The sequence below is a fragment of the Chaetodon auriga genome, chromosome 22 (assembly GCF_051107435.1).
Source record: "Chaetodon auriga isolate fChaAug3 chromosome 22, fChaAug3.hap1, whole genome shotgun sequence".
Classification (NCBI taxonomy): domain Eukaryota; kingdom Metazoa; phylum Chordata; class Actinopteri; order Chaetodontiformes; family Chaetodontidae; genus Chaetodon; species Chaetodon auriga.
The window spans coordinates 15,466,165-15,480,219 of NC_135095.1; the positions used below are offsets into that span (position 1 = coordinate 15,466,165).

The 14,055-nt window shown below is 46.0% G+C and overlaps 1 protein-coding gene across 1 annotated transcript in view; it reads right to left on the minus strand.

The window, feature by feature from the left end:
* Positions 1–14,055, minus strand: part of LOC143315027 (cystine/glutamate transporter) — a 138,699-nt gene that overhangs the window by 17,002 nt on the left and 107,642 nt on the right. The gene's annotated exons all lie outside the window — the stretch shown is intronic.

Sequence of the window (14,055 nt, forward strand, 5' to 3'; positions counted from 1 at the left end):
CGTCTCCAGCCCCATAGTTTCAGATCAATAACGCAGCTGTTTGAACTCCATCTCTGTCTGCTTCGCCTCGGTTGATGGACGTGTGTCTCTCCACCTGTCCGTCATCGCTGTGTTGGACTGTCAGTCTGGGGGATTAAAGCACACGTAGGTTGGCAGACAGATGGGGAGACGCGTCCACGATCAATACTTAATGTGAGGTAGATGTAGTCGGAGTGAAATGATTTGATCGGCTTATCGTTTCTGATTGAAGAAGGCGTCATGTTCCCTGGGACTGCCCTGTGGACTGCTGTCAAATGTGAAGTCTATTTTCCCTTTTTTTGTGTTTTTGTCCACCTTTAAATGGCGAAGAAATAACCAGAGCTCTGAGTTATTAACTAGACTCCCCCTTTCCCCGAGCTAATCCGTCCTGAAGTCAGCATTTTCAGAGTTTTCTGTGAAGCAGCAGCAGCAGCACATTGACAGCAGCTCTTCCCACAGTATTACACTTAAAAAGTCGATATCTTACACGTGTCTAAATCGATTTGGGACACCATGAAAGATCCTTTATATGAGAAACGGCAGTAAGTACATCGCTGCTTTCTCCGGATGAATAGCTCTCATTATTTTATGCTTTTATGTTTCCACAAAAAAAAGGGAATTACTTGTGCTTGTAAAAGAAAGAAATCAGTCAGACGAAATGAAAATGAAGTTATAAAAAATGCCACTCTTCATTTAGAAAAACCCCTTCCCTCCATCCTCTGTCATACAACGCCTTCAGTGAAAAGAGAAACCTTTCTAGCATATTGCTTTTTAGTTACGCTCATTTTTCAGGAGGCTAATTTGGAGCTGTGATGGCCTCGAAAAGCCCAAAACACATCAGCACACACTGCTTGATCTCACACTCTGGACCCTCCGTATTTCCGTATCAGGTCTCAGTCACATGTAAAGCAAACCAGATAATTACCTGTCCAGCAGAAACACAGCGACCGTGGCGTCACTGATGCTTTATCCAGACTCCGTTTGGTCGTACTCTTTTCTACACCTGTTGCTCTTTTTATTTAGCCGTGCAAGCTGTTGTTGGAAGGTGTGGAACTGGAAATTTATATATCCGCCTTGCCGTGCAGAAGAATCAAGTTGTGTGCAATGAGTGAGTGCGGCAGGTGGGTCAACCGCCATCCAGTCATTTCATTCATGAAACGATTGACCTGGCTTATAACCGGCACGCAGCAGCCGCAGATACCACTGAATTCACTATTTCATTCAGCAATCTCAAGTTATGTCACTCTAATACAAAAAGATAGCACGCGTCCTCCATCGTAGCCTCAGTGGTTGCCTTGGAATTTAAGACCTAAAATATATGAGTTATCACAAAACTGGAAAACAGCTCTCAGAGGAGACAAAGTATTCTGAATCTGATAGTTGACATAATAGAATAAGTCATCCACAGGAAAGAGAGAAGAATAAATTTGTGGAGAAAAGGGGGAGCTTTTCTTCTTGCCAGCCTCTATTGATTCTCCTCCAGGCCTTCCTGTGAGGATGCCCTGACCAGAGAGCAGCCATGAATAAATCATGGGGCGGCAAGGCGTGAAAGAAAAATTGAAATGAGGACTCAAATGTCTGAAGATGAACGGATAGCACGAGATCTGCTAACTTCTCTTATTCTGCCGTGGACTTGGAGCACAGAGCGCGGCTCTCCCAGAGGACCGCCGCAGGTTTGCTCGCCGTGATTGGACGGGATCACCTGTCCGGATCTGTCGCCTTTACAGGTTTGGGTCTCGACGCTCAGCTTGGCCACTGCGGCTGACCTTTGCTTCTCCATACGTTGTTCTGTTAATGAGGAGGAAGTCGATTTCATCCCGCTCCCAGAGCTTTGTGTTTTCGAGCGGCTGAGCTGCGATGCCTGGCCAGGAAGCGTGGAGCGGAGCCAGTGGTTCAGATCAGCACGCCGTCAGGGACCTGCCAGAACAGGGGATCAGGAGGTTGATAGTCCAAACTAAATGCTTAGGCATACAGAAAATGTGTTATACCAATGATGTGGTCAGATGTTTGGAGAACAATCCAATATCTGAACTCTATGTTAATTAAACACAGCATTGAGCCCATTTATACTCCTCTTCTATCAACAGCAATCAGACTCCAGTCATACACGTAGTGTGGTCACCGTGGACCAGCAGCCCGGGCTGTAAATCCACTGGAATGAGCAGCACCCTGGTGGAACACCGCCATGGGTCGATGGCGTCTGACCTGCCATGATTAAGTGGGAAATGTTCAGGGCTTTAAAATGCATTTAGCTTTCTTCCCGCCGTGCTCCCGGCTGCTCTCCAGGGACGGGCCACCGAACGACCTTCCACCTCTGGAGGACACGGAGCCCACGTCGGCTCGAGGATTCAGCGCCGGGCCTCAATTTGAAATTGCAAATGCGTCGTTGGAAATCATGGTATTCCCGACAGAGACGGGGGCATTGAAGGCTGTCGCCCACCATTCAAATGACAGCATCCTGGTTTCTAATTTGCTTTTATTTGCCCTGAGAGAGGAAGAGAAATGGCTGAGCTTCAGAGGTTCTTAGTGAGCTTTACAGGCTCTGTCAGGCTTTTTTTACTTCGGGGAGAGCCAGTTTACTCCCTTTAACAGTCTTTATACTAAGCTAAGCTAAGCTAATTGCCTTCTGGCTCTACATCATAGCTCTATACTTAAGACACAGACATGAAAGTGTTTCTGATATACTTAAAAAAATAAGCACATGTCCAATTTTTCCCTTTAAGAGGGAATATGAATGTTTTCTTGATGAAATTGGCTCATTGTGGATCTTTTTTTGGGCTCCATCTTGGTTCCAATAGACCCGCCGTTCCACCATGTCACGTTTTACCTCCTCTAAGAGCAGGTTATCGTTGTGCCGTCAAGTTAGCAATAATAAATGTGCAACATCCAGTAAGCTTTTCAAAATAAAGCGAAGCATTTCAAATGACAATTGTAGTTTGCTTATGATCAGACCCCAAAACCAATTGCTTAGTTTAATGAAAAGCTAAATAAAATAATAACTTCCGCTCTTTATATTAAAGTCTAACTTTGCTCCTATCATTATCGCCCCCTGCTGGTGCTACACCTTCATGCATGGGTGCGCTTTTCACGCCCAGACTTAAAATGGACGACTGTTGGACATGCTCATAGTCTACAAACACATGTTGAGCTGAGATCCGGACCACCCACTGCCGTGTCAGAATGATGTATTGTGGCAGAGCGTCGGTTTTAAAGGCTTTAAAATCACACAGTTGGTTCTGGGTGACTCTGATGGCAACGGCGACTCAAAGTCGATTTCCCTTATTGAATCAAACTCAGAAATTCTCTGGTGGAGTCGGGCCAGGCTGACGGCAGAGGGACAGTGGGGTTTGGACTGGGAAGTGACTGATAGCGCTGGAGTCTGAGGCGGTAATCTAAGCCCAGGGTATCTGTCAGATTCTTGGCACAGACAGCAGGAAGAGCTCCAGAGATGCTCATGGAGGATCGCAGTTGTCGGCCTGGCAGGAGATGATGGGGAAAAACAATGGAGAGAATATACCATGCTTGCAAATGCCTACATATAAAGGTATATACTGTTTAATAACTAATTGATTTAATCCAGATTCGACTATGACAATGCTTTGTGCTTTTATTCTGAAAATATCTTATTAAAAGTGGAACTTTTTTGCTCATTTTATCAGCAGTCGTTGGCGTTTGTATCCCTCTTTCTGTGGAGCTTTGACGTGTCGAACAGTCAGTCATACGCGTGCAGTATTTGGGTGAACTGACCCTTTAAGACCTCTCACCCCAGATGAAATGAAACTGAATAATTCACCTGGAAGCCTGGAGGGCGGCGCAAACCGAACATCAGCAGGCGCTGACGTGCCTGTCTGCTCGCTGCCACCGCTAATCGCCCCTCCGCGGTGATATCTCTTGATTACATGTCGACAGCAGTTTTGTATGCATGCATGTACTGAGTCACAGATTGTACATCGGCTTCACTCTCATTTCATGCCCGAAGGCTTTGGCTAATTAGCCTTTCTGTTTAATTCTAAACTTTTCCACTCTCGAGAAGACTTAATCAGCCTGCCTGGGTGCGTTATTTATACTTCCACTGAGAGTACTAAATATAGAGCGTCCAGTGCTGCTGATGCTGGAGGAGGAATGTACTTTTTAGGTCCATTGGAGGGGAATGGAAGTTCCTTGGCAGCGGATTCGAGGAACGCTTCCTCTGCGTTATGGGTGAGTCATAACTATCAGCTCATTAATTAATTCAGTGATTCATTCATTGCTCCATCAGTTTTTCCTTGTGGTTCTTCTTCTCTGATGCTTTTGCCCGTCTCTGAACGTCCTGATGAACTGACCCACCTTCATTTCAAACTGTTTCCATCAGTCCCCCTCGACAACAGGAGGCAGAGGAGCTTCTCACCGAAACACTGCACCTCTTCTCCCTCAAGCAGCACTCTCGCTCATGGAGGTAATCGCCTCGCTGCAGGCTCCTTTTTCTGTTTGCAGCATCCAACCTGAGCTCCATCCAGGTCTTTAACCCCAGACAATTACAGCCTCAGCTGTAGCCATATCTCTTATTCCATTAATAAACTCCAGAGATCCTCCGCAGTATCATTTTCAACCCTGCGTCAAAACCTCCCAAAGGCCTCACGGGAAGACGTCGAAGCTTCTTCCTCACACCAGCCCAAAAAAACCCGCCTGGCACTGGTGAGATTTGCTGGTTTCCAGTCTCTCAGGGCCCTATGTGTATCCTGCCCTTGCTACCACTTGAATTATTTATGTCTGCTGCATATCTGGCCTCTCAGCAGGCCCAAGACACTTTGCCTTTGAAACAGAGAGCGCACAACATTCAGGAGGAAATAATGCATTGTTCAGAAGACAGTAGGACGGGGCCACTCGGGCATTTTATACATGCCATCTGTTGAAAAAGGGATTCTCTGTCAGTTAGATAAACAATCTCAGGCAGTTTTTAAGCAGTCTGAGAGGACCGAGTGGTCATGTTCTCGCTAAAAGGCGATCAATGTGAAGTAGCGTATCAAAGACACTGCATGGATTTTTATATGCTTTTTAAAACTGAACATATATGATTCGGCTTCAGCGGATAACTCTTCATTCCCTCACTGCATATTCCCATGATGAACCAGACAGGCGGTCCATCACCGCTCCGAAACACAGGAATCACTGCAGGTGAGAGTACAACCCTTTGACATTGGCCTCATAAAACCTTTATGAGGACGCCATCAATCAGCTGTCGCCTGGAGAGAGCGCTGAAAGACCTTGAGGGGAGGCCCTTATCTGTCGAGGGACCCGACGATCTTGTTTATCCCACATAACAAGATTCATTGCATACGGAGGATGTCAGACACGATGCAACAAGCTGGGCGTCTGCGGCACAGATTTCTAAGAGGACTGGGCAGATGGGCGGCCAGACGCAGTGACGCACAAAACCACTACGAGCTACTTTTCATTCATTTTGAAGATGTTTCTGACCCTGATGTAGAGGAAGACAATCAGAAATTTAAGTTCAGCCAAGTTATAAACTGCTAAACTGGTGCACACGCTGATACGTCCTGGTCCAGGCGTCTTTTCAGTGCTTCTACCGTTGCTATGATTTGGACACTTGGCAGCTGACCAGGAAAAAAAGTGGAAATTGCCCACAGATCTGAGCTTTGCTTCATTTGCGCTACGAACAGGCGAGGCAGCGAGTCACCGGGGGCCCGGCATCCCAGCACTGCTGCTCCAGTGGCTGCTAAAGTGCTCTGCCGAGGGACATTGTGAGGCTACAGTTAGAGCACATGAACAGTGTGTTTTATCAGGCGTCCCCGAAATGTGTCGCAGCAGCATTGAGAGCACTGAGACACACAATAAAGAAAGAGTGAAGTACAACGCTGCATCATTACAGCAGCATTACATGCATGAGCTGTCAAAGCACAGTGAAACACTCCGAGGACAAGTTTCGTCTTACACCACACTGCCTAGAAACACGCACACACACACACACACACACACTTTTGGGGACATTACATACACTTCCATTCATGTCATGTTTTTTGTAAGAGGCTGTAAACTTGTTTATTTCTGCTGTTAAGTTGGGCATTAAAATATGGAGATCTATGGGGATTGACTCGCTTTTGGAGCCAGCCTCGAGTGGCCATTTGAGGAACTGCAGTTTTGGGCACTTCCATGTTGCCTGAAGGTTGCCTCTAAACCTTACCCTAACCCTAATTTAAACCTTACCTTATCCCAAGTCTTCACACTAATTGTCCCCACAATGTGACTGTGTAAACAGTGTGAGTAATACACACACATGCACACACACAGTTATTGCTGGAAACATCCCACTTGGCCAATATTTGCGATTTGACATAATAAATAACAAAGTATGCCCGAGTGTCCTCAATTCCCGTTGGATTTCCGGTGCGTCCAAACAGATTGCGCGTTGCAGGATCTGTATGTGCGACCTGAGCGTGACTCATGCGGAGCAATCAACACTCTGCTGTGTTTGCGTCGATGCCATCTGTGTCTTTACACCTCCGAGTCCTCCATTTTCCAAAACCTCTGACATAGCGGAGTGAAAAAGAGACCTCGCTCGCCGAAACCCTCCGAGCGCGTCTGGTCATAACGCATGCCGCTCCGTCCCTCTCTGTGTAAATATTAGTCATTGGGTGATGAGGAAGATGGTGATGGTGTAAGAGGTGGGGGAAGTCTAAGACATGACTGCATTCGAGCACCTGACTCTGGGCCCCGTGGGAGGACACTTCACACACAGGAAGGAAGTAAATGAGCGTGTACACGCGTGCATGTGAGTATGATGTGGTGCACCTACGTGTCACAGGACCCCGGGACGTGTGAGGCATGGAAAGGAGATCGGATAACCATTTTGTGCCTCTACCCGCCGCCCCGGCTTCATTAGCAGCTGTCTGTCAGCCAGGCCCCATACACCGCTGGATGGTTGCCTGGCAACTGGGACCCTGCTCGGCCAATCAGGGCCGGATGCAACAGTTCTCTCCTTGACACATAAAAGAGAGAGACCGAGTTCTCCTCCAATTCAATTGATTTTGCTTCAGTGTCGTTCACTGCAAGGGCAGAGCAGACTGGAGGCCCCTCGGCGGAGCGGGTGAGTTAGCCCAACAAAGTTGTGTTAACAGGGGCCACGTGGAGTCGGCACCCTCACAAGCCTTCCCGCAACCTTCATGAGCGAATCTCAGAAAGGCAGGGAGGAGAAGCTGCAAATCCCACGCCAGCTCTCCTCACCAGATGGATGTGAGACGTGCACACAAGCGGCCCGGCGCTCCATCGATGATGTGATGCACAGCAGACGAGGCAAAGCGAGGCAGAGGGCAACACATCCCGGCAGGGTTCATCTGTGGCTTACGGTAATAAATAAGCACCCGGGGCCATTTGCTCCACATGATACACCTGTAGATAAGACGGTAAAGACGACCATTAGACGAACCGTCCCCGCGCTTGGTGAATCATCGCTAACCAACTAAGGGCCCAGGTGGAGGAGCACAGGCGATGCATCATTGTTGTGAGGACCGCCGTCACGGCACATTCGTCACTCTGTTACCCTTTTAAGGTTTTCTTAGCTTCTCAGTCCATTGATCCAACATATTCTCTTCTCCGTCCTGTTGTTCCTCCCTGTCACGCACATCCACAGTGGATCTATGGATTCCAGGGGTGCGACATGATATGTTACAATTACTTTTGGAGCAGACCCATGGATCTTCATTTATTTTAAAGGTCTGTGTGCACTGATGTTGCTATGAGACCGTCAGGTTTTCTCCGGGTCTACCTTAACGTCTGAAATCACTGCAGTACATGATCGCATCTGCTTTTTTCACCTCATATTGTGGAACGACTTAACAAATAAACAGATCTGTTTCTAAATCCAGGGGGATTTGGATCATCTTTACTTAATTCTTTTCAAGAAAATCCCTGTTAAACTGCTTTTAAATATATTAACTATGTCTTCTCAAGTCATGAGGTGTAATAATCAGCTTTAATTCAGTTTCATTTATGTATCGTCATATCACAACAAAGGTTATCTCTTGACATTTCTCATATAGAGCCGCCTGTTTGGAAGTTGAGGAATGCTTCCACTGAACAATATATGCATTATGTGTGCATAAAGGAAAAGCATCCGTATACAATGAATGTGTTTGTGTCATTTTGATCAGTTTCACCTGTTGAAACAGCATCACAGATCCTAAATTTCACTCCTGTTTCCCCCTTTTTTTTTAAACCTATGATTTAAAGCCACATGGACGCTCCCTCCTTCGCTGCCACACAACCGTTCCCACCATGGTTCACGGCTTCTTCTTTGGCGGGTTTGAGATATGAACAGTAACTTCATCGCATCAACACTATGTATCAGCGTCAGAAACCCAGCGGCATTAAAAATAGATAAGAGTTTGAACAGAAATGTGGTGGCATATAAGACTGTAATTGCTCCTGGCGAATACTACATCACGCCGGGGGTTGCTGTCGTCTCAAAGCTCCACTGATCTCTGCTGCAGTTCAAGGCAGAGCTATCTCTCCTAAAAGCCAGAGCTGTCTCCATCTCCCTCTCCCTGCCGCCCTGCTACAAAAAGTCAATTGGATTTCAAATTGCGGAGGAGCACACTCGATTAATACTTAATGGCTACAGCAGCAGTGCTTGTCTTTCTGTCTGTGCGAGGTATGATGGCGGCGACACACGTGGCCTCCGAGCTCTGACACCGACCTCTGAGACGAGGCCTGAGCTGAATTTTCTGGTGCTATCATTTCCACACTGAGTGGATTCCCTTTGTCTCATAAATGGCAGCGACATAAAGGAAAACAGAATCTGTGCTGAAGCTTTAGAAAGTCAATCAATCAGAGACCAAGTTTATCAATCTTTTTGTGCTTCTCGCAGAGCTTTTTCTCTCCATTCCTGCTTATCCAGAGGCAGGTTACAGTGGCAGCAAGCGAAGCAAGGTAATCCAGACCAACTGGACACATACGAAGATGCTCTTGGCGTCACATTTTAAGGCACTGGATACCCCTTCAGTCTTATTGTTTAGCATGCATAATCAATATACAACGTCCAGCCAGACTTTCAGAAGCTTGCTGAGAGCAATAATAAATGATGGTTTTAACGCTTGTTTCCACAATCTCATTCTTTCGGTCAGCACTCAAAGCTAAACCAAGATGCTAAACCAAAGAACGTTAGCTTTGTCGCTGTGAGAACATTAGCATGTTATAGCTCAAAGGTTTTGTTGGTGGTGTACAGCCACAGAGCTGCTAGCATAGCTGCTGACTCTCACTCTTCGTAGTAGACATTTTCCATCATGAGGCCGTTCAAGTGCAGTTTGTGAGATATTTATAGAACAACGTGGCTATAACTTTGTTCTACAAGGGCATTGATCAACAGCAGTGACTCATCCACTGCTTCAGCAGATGAGACGGTTTCTGACTCTACACACTCACATTCGCTCTCGTGCTCACACTGTGTTTTGGACCAAAAACCCAACTCTTTCCTCTCTCAGACCTCAACGCACACATTGTCCTGATGGGTGGGCTTTTCCATCGGAACAGGCTTTTCGATGAGGACGGAGGTCTCAGCGTCGAGTTCAGGAGGGGTTTAACATTGGAAGAAAGGTGGCGGAAGATAAAGAAAAGCACAGACTGATCGTGTTTGTTAAGTCAGTCTACGTAGAATGTGTGCGCTCCATCAACAGACCTCATCTAACGCTGCCGTTTCCTGGCCGTGGTGTCGCTTTGGTTAACTCGGGCTGTCTGCATTCACTTCTTTCCCTCCCTCATTCTCTTTCTCCCTGTGAAGTAGGAAAAGTGTGGGATCTGCGAACGCTTTAGCTCTAAGCCGAACGTCCCCTCTTGCTCTCACACACCTTGTTCTTCCAATACTTGAACATCCTTCACTCACCTTTGCACGTGTGAAAGCAAACTCCCACTCACATGTGCACGCAGGAAATACAAGCGTCACCTGTGCAGCACATGCACAGCATGTCACAAAGTGGTTTCGGTAATTGCTCGCTGGATGAGAGTTTTTCTGCCGATATTTTTCCTGCATGCAAATTGCTCTCACTCGCTTAGTCAGCATGCCATTTATCCTCAGGTACTCTCCAACGATGAGCCCATCCGGCCTGTCTTCTCTTTATTCAGACAGCTTAACATCCAAGTGAGAGACATTATTCTATATTGTCCCCAGCGCGACGAGTGTTTGTCATAAAAAAATAAAAGGCCACTCATGAGGGTCATAAATGCGAGCGTGGCCGTAACTTTGCTCGCTCCCATTTGCGCTAACGGAGGCTGCTAATGAGATGAATCATGTAACCTGTCAAGAAATGGGAGCATATGGCGGCGCTGTAATAATTGTTATGGTATGACTTGTTATGCAGCACAGGTCAAGTTTTAATGCTGCATGAATCATTAGCAGCTGTAAGGTGTCAGTGTGGGAGATAAAGTCTTGAGTGGATAAACTCTCAAATCTGGCAGAATGTGATTTCACAGAACATCTGTAAGAAGACTTAAAGGGGTACTCCACCAGTTTTTTCGTGGCGCTCCCCTCTGAGGACAAACTGTGACTAAACAAGTGGAGAAAGTGGTTCCAAACCCCACTGCGAGTCGAAACACCATCGTAGTTTTAATCCAGAAAGACATTCGGCGATGCACTCTGAGAAGCACAGAATATTTTTACACTTAAAATGATAGATTTTGAAGTTAAAGCTTAATAATTTATAAGGAATGTAAGGAATGAAAGTCAGCACATGTCCCCTGATGACTCATTAACCTAACACACAGCTCATATTCTGACATGGCTCTTTAATCATGTCTGCACAGAAACAGGTGGCTGACTAATTGATAAGTCGATTGATCGTTATCCTACAAACCTCAAGAAATTTACTGCTTTTTCTTGCTTTGCATCACTGTAAATTTCATATTTGTGGGGGTTTTTTGAACAACTTGAGCTCTATAAAGTTGACATGTTGGGATAAAACAAGAAGCACGCTCGGCCCTCCACCACACTGCCCCAGAGCTTTGAAGAAAGAGCATTAACACTGTTTATTGTGAGGATATGACTTCTGTGTTTCCCGCTGTCACACTGGCACACGGAGGAGATGTGTGTTAAGGTGCAATAAGACTGCTTTCTCAGGAGGTGGGCCCGCCAGATAAAAAGATTTACAGGAGTCCAGACACCTGTAATCCCTCTCAGTTCTGTCTCGCTAATGCATCTCATACCCCGGCCCGAGCTCATCTCTGTTATCAGTGTATCAAGCAGCAAGAGGTTGGCAGCCTGCTTCATTTATGATTCTGGCGAAGCCTTAAAAACAGAGGTTAAAAAAAGCCGTAAAGATAGCAGACCTCTGGCTGCTCTGTCTCCGTGCAGGCTTGATATATGTCGACGTGTGTTTTTTGGTAAATCACGGAGGCCTTTTTTATGCTCTAAAGGACAGAGGGAATGGAAGCTGAGATGATGGACTCCCAAACAGGGATGCCTGCCAAAAACATGCTAACAAATGTGGAAAATGTCAGCCTTGATAATACACAGTTCCTTTGATCTTCTGCGAAACAAGCCGGAGAGGCAGGGCGTCCTGCCAGGCGACGCTGCTCCATTTCCCCCTCATGCGAGTTCACGAGAGCATTTTCTCAGCTGTCACATCATATGGATGGCTGTTTACATTATCATTTATCCATTTATATTAACCGGTGCACAAAGTCCCTCCATCATCCTGGGCAAACATTTGCATCAGCACTTTGTGCAGCCTGGTGAGCAAGCGCGTGTGTCTTTTTAATTGGCCTTGAGGAGCTCAACTGCTTAGCCTTTGAGATCATTGAGATTTTGATGTGAGATTTGCATGCGCCAACCCTGCGCATGAAAAGAGGGCCATTTGCATGACGAAAGGGGGGAGGGTGACTCGCTTAATGACATTCACACATTGAGCGTGTCAAGCTATGAGGAGGAGGATTAGATTTGAGAAGCGTCACAGGTCTCTTTTCTTTTTATAGGTGTCTTTTTATAGCTTCCTCTTGATTCCTTTATCGCTTTGATCGCTGCTCTTTAACCGGCGCCCGTTTTAGCATCATTTTCCACTGATGCCACAGTCAGAAGCTCTGCTGTAAAAATCCCAGATTTGAGCTTTGCTTGTGCAACTCTCTCTGAGACACACCAGTCAACATATGTGACTTTTCAGCTTGAAGGTGTTCGGATATGAGTGGGTTTCCATTACCTGCATTACAGCCATTCATATGCAGAGCTTTGCACTGACGCCTCTTGGGAAATTAATATGGAATGACAGGAGTGACATGACGCTGTAGTAGCAGAGCAGGCACGCAGTAGGTCAATATAGTGGGTGGGATGAATAGGAGCAGTCAGCTGCATTATAAACAGGCAATCGCAATAAGGCTATCATCATTCTAACAGTTACGGGGGAAAATCAGGGCATTTCATGAATAATCCAAACACATGCACTAGAATTTATCACCATCCACCACTGAATCCTATAAAATGAGAGATATCCCACCTGTAGCATCACCTTCTGGGCGTGTCAGTGCCTACAACTACTGCCTTCATGCAGGCTTTATAACCCACAAGCGGGTGTTTTTTCACTCGAGAGGAGAGCCAGCACTCCACTTCACCACTTAGCGCCGGGTTTGTTTTGGTAATTTATCAGACAAGAGGAAAGGAACAGGCTGGGGCTGCAACACAGAAAAGAGGCATCTGAGAGCTTTTTCCCAGGTGGCACCCAGGCCCTGCTAAAGGGAAGAATGAGACAGGAAACACCCAACTAGTGCATGTTAATTAAATATCCTGGCCAATGACAGGCAGCGGAAAGATAAAGCCAACCGAATGGACATTATCCCAGAATCCAGGGAACAGAGACACCAGCTCATCGCTCTTTGATGGCACGATTAAAACAATCTAATGTAATGCTTGAAAGTTACAACACAGAACGGTCGGTTGCAACAGCCTGTAGTGACATTTTCCACACACAGTCGTCACTGGGCTGCAGCACAGACACGAAGCATGCAGGATTCAGCACCATGGACAGCGGCATCAATCTCTGGTCAGTTCGCAGGCAGCCATTTGTCACGAGTCCACACTGCTGATGATGATGATGATGATGAAGCTGCTGCTGTTTGTTGCATTTTCACACCAAAACATTGCTCGTTCCTCCCTGGACGTATTATTTCATCGTGTTAATGACACTCAGAGGAACAGAGTAATTATGAGAAGGAAAGCAAAATGTGAGGAAGCCGGTGTGTTTAAAGGGCCACAGCTGCAATGCAAAGCAACTAATGATTATTCTCATTATCGTTTCTTTCTTTTGAACTAATTGAATAATTGTTTCATTAATAAAATGTCAGAAAATAGGGACAAATTTGCATCTCTAAGCGCAAAGTGACAAATTGTTTGATTTTCTTTGATTTTCAGCCTATAATGATGTAAATTCACAATCACAGTCGAGAAGCTGCCACCAACTTGTGTTCGGCCATTTTGCTTGTTAAGTCCGAGTTAAGGTCTAATTTAGTCTTTATGGGGAATTGTGGCTCAGAAAAAAACAAACTGAGACAAATCTGAAACAGGAGAAAGATCAGTTAGGAAGGCAACACAAAGCCGTAGTTTAAGAGAGTCAAAACAAATGAAAGGAGGTAAAACTTCTAAAATAATAAACATGGTGTCCTATGGTGCCTCCTTCGGCTGCACCGGAGCTGGATGTCCACTGCAGGGTGACAGCACAGCTTTTATTATGAACAATATGTATTTATGAAAATGTGAGTTTGAATTTATTACCATTTCATTCGTTCTTTGTGCTTGTTCTTCCAGACCAGTGCCTCTCTGGGCATGCTCCTATAGGCACTGGGAGCCCCAGCAGACTTTCAGGTGGATCCCAGAAGAAGGAGAAGAAGAAGAAGAAGAAGAAGAGGAGGAGGAGGAGGAAGCCACCATAATTCCATTCACTGCAAATATAATAAATAAATAAACAGGGATTTTAGAACAATGACTCACAGGTTTCACTCTCAGCTGCAGCAGATGGCCAGATGTACAGCATGCGGACATCCAGACACCACATCCACATGTGCTTT